This window comes from Lycorma delicatula, chromosome 4, assembly GCF_047948215.1.
Source record: "Lycorma delicatula isolate Av1 chromosome 4, ASM4794821v1, whole genome shotgun sequence".
In the NCBI taxonomy this organism is placed as follows: Eukaryota; Metazoa; Arthropoda; class Insecta; order Hemiptera; family Fulgoridae; genus Lycorma; species Lycorma delicatula.
In genome coordinates this window covers 103,472,280-103,481,316 of record NC_134458.1, presented here as the reverse complement: position 1 = coordinate 103,481,316, position 9,037 = coordinate 103,472,280, and positions in this window count along the sequence as shown.

The window sequence follows — 9,037 nt, the reverse complement described above, 5'->3', positions numbered from 1 at the left end:
TGCATTCTTCACATGAAACTTTAAAATAACTGCAGAAAAGAACAAAGTTTAATAAGGTAAACTTAATTCTACTCATCAATTAGTCCACAATAACTTTTCACAGACAAGCATGTCATTTGATGCATTATAGATATTGTGATTTTAAAACCTAAATTAAATTATTAAAAAAAAAACAAAACTGCAGTAAAACTTTTATCAATAACATATTATGATTGCGCAAAATAGTTTATTATTAATAATAATGTTAATTAATTTACAATTTTTAAATTTTATTTTTTCATAATTATAATAATAATAATAATAAAAAATACATAAAGCTCATTAACCATAAAAATTAACTTTTAACACTGTCATCTACCTAAATACAACTAAAACAAAATTAACTATATTCACATTCTCATTCACACACATTTTATACACATTCATACAATATATGAATATAAATCATTATTTCATTATCTACATCACCTGTATACCATTTATTTTTTATTCTAGCTCATGATGCCCTTTTTTCTCTCTTTCTAATCTCATTCTTTCTTTCTTTTTCATTTAACTGGCTCGAATGCATGTAAAGTGTATTGTAAAACATTTGAACATAATAATAGTGGACCTAGGTTACAGTACAATATTTTCTTGTGCAATTTATAAAACACTGTCATGTCTTTTTATAGTTAAGCAATCCAAAATTCATCATAGGTTATAAACTGTACAGGAATGATTAACATATAATTTTTAAACACTCTGGATTCATCATCTTAAAATTAAAATACTATCTTTTTAACATATGATGAAAGTAATGTATTCATTACCTTGATGGGTGATGGTTGACCTCATTAACAATTGATTATCAATCATATAATAAAGTAATGTATTTTCTGAGATAGAATATTAATAACGATGGTGAATCTATGGATTTGAAAAGAGCTTTTTACATAAATACCTAAGTTTTCAAAACAAAATAACAAAAAAGAATAATTAAAATTATTTTTTAACATAAACTTTTTAATTTGGTGCATTTATGGCTGGGTGGCTTTCGTTCAGCCAACTCATATTGCACTTACTGGACACCATGTTTAATAAAAATATACATATACCATACATTCTGAGAACTGCAGAGGTATTTTTTTGGTAACATATTCAAAGAAATTAAGACATTTAAAAAATAGAGATACTGTATTTATATACAGCAATTTTCATGCTTATACATAACTGATGAAATTATTTATATCGATTCATGGACAATGAGCAATATAATACTAATGGGTGGTAGGAGACCTGATATAGGTCAAAATTATTTCCAAACAAATAACAAGCTCCAATGTCAGGTTTATAAAAAAGAAATTGGAAAGTATATATATTATAAACACATATTTATAATCAATTACAAAGGTTAGATTTAGTCATTTCTTGGAACTTTTGTATTGTAACTTAAAGCTGTACAGTGTAAACTAGTTCTAATTTTTTGATAAAATTATTTCAAGCTTTATTGTAGGAATGATATTTATATTAATAGTTGACGTTCACAAGAGAAATATATATATCAAAGAGAAGTGGCTATTATTGTATTTAAAAAAAAAAATTAATAAATAATAATAGACGCTCATGAGAAGGTGAAACTTTATTCAACAAGAACCACAGCTCTAGGTTGGGCTTTTTGTTCAATCAGTAGATAAGTTCATAAAAAAAAGCCATCTTTATTAAGCCACATCCATATCTAGGACACAGTACCTGCTGATATCTCTGAATTAAGCAAAGATACAGTGAACATCCAACCAATACCTACAAAACACTAGAGAGAAGGTACAATTTATTCACATGAAGATGATGAAATGAGCCAATAAATAATCTCACTAAAAAAGTGCTTCAAGCCTCTCTCTTGGCAGTGAACTCATTCTAACCAAAGTTATTTAAGATTGGGATATCTTTAACTAAAATGAAATAGCACATAACTAATCATGACTTGAATCGAGAAATTCAGTATATGATACATCAAATTATTTTTTCTCTAGAAAATAATTAGTCACTTGAAAACAGGTTTAGATATCTTTATGAAAAATTCTTTGCTCATCCAAACAATTGTGTGGCATGTGGAATCAAACTTAACTGTAAACTGTTTGGCTAGACATGGAGAATAACTACTAGGAATATTAAAATTTATATGTCATTCTAAAGAATTAAATATATATATATATATATATTTTATATAAAAGCGTTTATTATAAACGCTTTTACAGAAAAGCCAAGTACATCATTGATATTCTTGGAGTGGCAAGCTAATGGCTGATTTGGAGTCAAGGTTTTCTCTTTAGTGGCTGTAGAATAAGCATAATGGCTTTAGTATCTATAGGGAAATCTAGGCCTCCTAATCTGCCGGCCTCTGTGGTAGCATCTTGGCCTTTCATCCAGAGGTTCCAGGTTCGAATCCCGGTTAAAAAAAAGCCTCCTAGCGGAAAAAATTTTTATTAAAGCTAATTGTTTTAAATATAGAACAATTTATTATAAAAGTTAATGTTTTATTAACTGATCATGAGGATCAGTTAATAAAACAACTACTTGACAGAAAAAAAATTGTACTGTAACAATAGAGCACAATTTTTAAAATTTCAATATTTTCTGAACACACCTCATATTTTAATTAAATTATAATTGAAATTACAACCTAACATATAAGAAAAAAATTACTAAATATATTACTACGTTTCAATTAAATATTTCTTAAATTATAAAATAATAATTAATCCTTAATTACTGTACATATTTATCATTATTCATCAATGAATAATAATAATGATGATGATGATAATAATCCTGGAATAATGCAATAATATTGTATTGATAATTACATACAGAACAAATTTCATTAAAATATAATTTGCTTTTGTATAAAAAATCACTAAATAACTATATTATTATATTTATTAATATGTAATATTACAATATAATTAATTTTAAATTTAAATTTTTATATTGGTTAACATCATATTTTTTTTTATAATAAAATGTTTTTCTTTTCAGAAATAAAATACATTATCTTTATGACAATTATTATTTACAAAATTCTTATAGCTAAAAGAATTAAATATTAATAAATTAATATATATATATATATATATATATATATATTATGCACTGAAGTTATTTTAAAACTATATTGATACTTTCTTTTGAATTTAAATTAATAATTGTTTAAGATTAATCCTGGGAATACATTTAAAAAAAAAAAAGTCTTATTTTGCATAGTAAGTAGGTTTAATAAAAATATATAAATAATAATAGAGAATATTTTTGTGTTTAGTAAGTGGCAGAACTTGAACAAACAAATAAATAAATAATAAATTCTTTTTATTTAAAAATTTTAATTTTTTATTTTTATATGTGATACATATATATAAATTTTGAAATAAATTATAATTGTAAATAATATGGATAACTATAATCCAAATTATATATTACATTATCTTCTGAATATGGTTATTATCTTAAAGAATTTTAATTTTATAATTTACTTAAATATTATTATTATGTAGATGGCCTAGTATTATAAAAAAAGTACATAAAAATTTCCTTCATTGTTATCAGTTACAATAAAACAATAATAATGGCTTTACTTATTCATATTGTTAAATGATTAATGAAATATAAATCCCATGATAACGATCTTAATTTTCTGATGATAAAGGCTTATCGTGGATGTCATTTTATAGCTTTTTGATGATTTTGTGGATGTCATTAAGTAGCTGACCTGCAGGAGGGAACAAACATTTTATACCTTTTTGAATTTGAGTAATTCTTCAATATGAACTTACATTCATATTGAAGACAGAATAATTTCCTAACACCATAATAAATCATTTTTGTACAAAGCAATAATTTAAAATGAATTGCATAAAATTATAATATAAAAATTGAGCAAAAAGTTTTATCCATGTATGATTTATTCTCATTAAACATACATAAATAATGAACTTATTTTATCTGCAGTTTTCAATTTTTTTTTTTTTAATTACATGTTAATGTATAGTTCTTTGAGGTTAATTAATTAATTTTTTAAACTAAAAAAAATAATATAGGAAATCTACTTTTCCGTAAAAATAAATCTATTTCAGTAATTTCACGTTTAAAATTTCAATTTATTTACATTGCTAAACCCTTCAACATGGAAATATTGAATTGCTCAATATATACTTCCAGGTTTGCTACAGTTTATTATATCTAAATGGCTTTTCATATATGTTTATATCTGCCAGCTGATTAACAAACACTGTAATATAAATTAACATAATTATTGTCAATATTCTACCAGATAAAAATTAAGGTTAAATAAACAATTAAACTAAATAGTGACATTAGATAAGATCACTGAAGCTCAATAATTACATCACATGTCTATAGTTTTAATGGTTATATTTATTACTTAAATATATATAACCATACAAAACCTGAAAATAACCTTTAAGTAAGAAAAAATATTGTTAAATTGGTACATGGAAAGTAAATGCAGTAATTGCCAACAATTAAAGATTCTGTTTTGTTTTTTTTTAAATTGATGAATCTAATCAGAAAACAGTATTAACAAAATAGTTAAATATTTTACAGAAATAGCAATTATATATATATAAAATAAAAAAGTGATAACAGTATTTCAACTGACAAAGGACGTACAAAGTACAATTGAACTACAGTGGTAGTTGTCACTTTCCCTGCATTTCACCAAACTACGCTGAAGGGCTAATATACAATTTTGATATTTTCAGATTATTACACTACATATTTTTCTACATCATGAATGTTTTATGGAATAAATACACACACACACGCGTGCGTGCGTGTATTTATTCCACACACACGCGCGCGTGCGTGTGTGTGTGTGTGTGAGAGAGAGAGAGCAAAAAATATAAAATTTTAATTCATAATTAAGTTCAGTGGGTTAATTATTTTTTATTTAATATGAATATATACCCTTTTGTTGAAACTATCATACCAATATGGACTTACAAGGGCTATTCAAAAATTAACTTCCAGTCCTCAGTACGACATGAATTAGTAGGGTGCAATTCTATCTTTGCAAAAGTGAATAGCTTGATTCAGTGCAGTTCTAGTGGTGTTTTTGGAAATATCACTTGCCTGTTTGTTCCTGTGAAAATGGTTGCTGTCATAGAAAATCCCACCGACTGTGAAGTATGTAAAAAACTTCTCAGCTGCTGAAATTCATCATGAACTTTGTGCAGTATTTGAAGGGAATATCATGAGTGACAGTGCACTAAGAATGTCACTCATGCCGTATGTTTCAGAAAGGTTGAACAAATATTCACAACAATAAAAGAAGTGGTCAACCGTTCATGACAACACTCGTCTGCTTACTACAGTACACACTCAACGCCAAGTCCAGTTTCAAATGGGAGGTATTTAACCATCCCCTATTTGGCTCCCAGTGATAATCAGCTTTTCCTGAAAATGAGGAAACGGTTAGCAACAAAGCATTTTGAAAATGAAGAGGAGTTGAAAACTGTGTTACTGCCTGAATTAATTCACAGACAGCAGAATTTTATGACAAGGATTCTCCAAAACTTGTTTACAGATATGACAAGTTTCTTGATTTGGACACAATTAATATAAATTAACATAATTATTGTCAATATTCTACCAGATAAAAACTAAGGTTAAATAAACAAACTAAATAGTGACATTAGATAAGATCACTGAAGCTCAATAATACCTGAAAGATGTATATAATGAATGATTTATCTATTTATGTTTTTTTAATAACGAATCGGAAGTTACTTTCCAAATAGCCCTCATATAAACAAACTTAACATGTTCATGACCACCAATGGTGGTATATCGACTTAAAATTTTAATTTGTACAATCAGTAGAACATGTGTGGTATTCATTTTAACACATTTTAGTAATTCAATAATGGATATAACCAACATAACATTTTTGGCCTTGTAACTTACTACTCAGTATAAAAGCATACACTGATTATTATGTACCAATTATAAACAAAATTGTAAAATTTCTTAATAGTTAAAAAAATAATTAGTAAATCAAAAATTTATATAAAAACTGAACTATCTTTAGTTTTAAAGGATTTTTATATCTTTGAAGACTACAAATAAGCACACCATTTCAACAGAAAAACTAATTCAACTATGTGATAGTGATTTTTGTCAGTGTTCCATGATAAGTTTTTAAATTAAAAAAAATATTACTAAAATATGGTGTTAAGTCTTATAACTGAGGTAATCATAATTATAAAACAATATATAAATGAAGTTTTTTAACTGTCAGTATTTAACTAATAATATTAACAAATATAAGCAAGATAGCCAAAATACATACAAGTTAAAAAATATTTTACATATGTATACTATACCTCCATGACAATCCTGGATCTGTAGTAACGGCATGCTAGAAAAAGTAATGTATAACTAATTATGTTAATTATAACTCTTTCAATGCTTCTTTTCTAGTTAAAAATTGTGACAATAAAAAACTATAATGCCAGTTGCATTATTTACTTTTTACATTACAATTAAATCAAGTATTTTAAATTAGCATTAATATTTATGAAAAAGATGCATGAATCTTATGAGACAATTTTTTTTTTTCACTGTTTAAACTTAAGCAAAGCAAGATATTTTTCAGTTTAAAAATGTATTCATCTTTATATATACATATATATATTTAATAAAACGATAAGTTTCAATTTTTCAGTTCTGGGTAAGACATTACAATTACATCTTAAACGTGAAATGATGTCAAATAAAGATAAATCCAAACAGAAATTTATAAAGTGATGTTTAATAAACATTATTACCATTTTTCTAGATCACCGATTAAATAATTCTGTTATGATTTGTTAAAAACATAATCACAATAACAACATTAAGCTATATTTTCCTATTTAGTAGACATATACATAAACAATAGATATTAAAAATATTCCCTGTGTTAGGAAAAAAAAGTTAAAATATTACAAATTGTTTTTATGAGATAAATCTTTCATAAATTATAGTTTTGATTAAGTATTTTTAATTATTTTTTTTATTCAAATTTTAAATATTATTCTTTATTAAATTATTTTCATCTCCACTGTGATTTATTAATTTATTATTATTCTAATATATTGAAGATCCTGGAGAGAAAGAATAAAGTAGAACATTGAAGGATATTAGAAACAGGAAGAGAAAAAGGCAGGGTACTGCTTGAAAAAGAAGAGCCTGATAATGTAATAGATTAGTGGAAAGAATGTATAATAGTTATCAGGATGTAAAGAAATTATAAAAAATGGAATGGCTCGTAAAAGCACTGTACACACTAACATGTATAAAATGAGATCTCTTCAAGTAACAAGGTTGTGCACATTTCCAGGTATGACTTGATGGAAAGATCAGATTACTCTTGTGAATGTATAGATATAATGTTTGGAAAGGTTTATAAAGACTAAAATTTGATCATTATAAACAAACAAATACAAAAATCATTTAAACTGTTCCACAGAACAAAATTTCTGTGGACAGTAAATATAAAATCCAAACCTGGATGAAAGACAGACAAAAGTACTATTATGCCATAAAGTTTAGTGGAGTGGACAACCTTATAAATACAATGTTCTGTAAAAAAAATCACACAGCAACATTATTACAGTAGCACTCAAGTTGAAAATGAATAAAACATAATGTAGTACCAATGAGTCTCTGCTTTTCAGTAAAGCATTTTTTTGTACCTGAAAAAATGTTAACATACTTTATGTTAACACATTATATTGTGATGACTTCATAATTTTTCTTCTATTTAATTCACCATAAAACCTTCTAAATGGGAATATTACATTAAAAAATTGAAGCAAGTGAAAATGTCAAATTTTACTGAGACACATCCCAAGAATTTCCAAGAAGAAAGGCAGATGGTAATATTCTAAAATAAAATATCAGCATTCACATTCAGCATTTATGAAAAAAAAATTATTTTGATTTCAGAACATGAGGGATTACTTACTTTAATTATTTAATCACACTAAAATATCAGAAATAATTTAAATGAATCACCACAACCACTGATTACAAAGCCTACTTTATTTAAGCTTTCATTTAGTTTAACTGGATGTGAGTAAATAGGTAATGATGCTTAGTATAATAAAGTTTAAAAAAAGACTAGAAAAAAATTACTTCCATATTTTATGTTAACAAAATCTCTAAAAAAATATTTTAGATACTTTTTTTAAAATAGTTACTGGGCATTTTCTTTGGTAAAAATTAACAACAGAATTAGCCAAGCGTGTCTTTATAGCCTACATAGTTATTTTTGGAGAAATTTCTTTAATATTATAATTCTCAGTATTCTAAATTTTTGGTATCCAATTAACTGCAAACATAATATGTATGTTGTGATGTTTTGTTGTATAATGTCCTATTAACCTGCTTTTATCAATGTTTTACCAGTTCAAGTGTACAGGTTTTACAAATTACTGTGAGCTGATCTATTTAATATTTTAATTGTTAGGTTGAATATTTTTCATGACAAGAAAAAATGTACTTTAATAATTATTCAGTTATTTTATCAAAAATTTTGCTTCTGTAATAAATCTACCAAACTATAATGTATCTAAGATTTAAAAAAAAATAAATAATGAAATTTACAATGGGTGAAGATTTTTGAACATTCTACACAATAATTTTAATCATTATAGGAAAGTAACACAGTTTAAATCATGAATAAAAAATATCAGTCCCCAGGATTGGGTCAAATTATTTTAATGTTAAAATATAATCAGATATAACATTTCTGTTAAATAAATAAAATGATCAGAAAGAAAATAAAAATGTATTAGAATGTTTTAATAAAAATTATTGTACAAGGCATGACCAGAAATAATAAGTATTGTTTATAAACGTGTTCCCATATGTAGTAAATTCATGATAGGGCATCTCTTAACCTACAGATTACACCTTGATTATTTCATACAACTGTGTTATTTAATAAATTACTCATTTTTATAAACTCCTGTATTTATCTTTAACTTATTTTTATAAT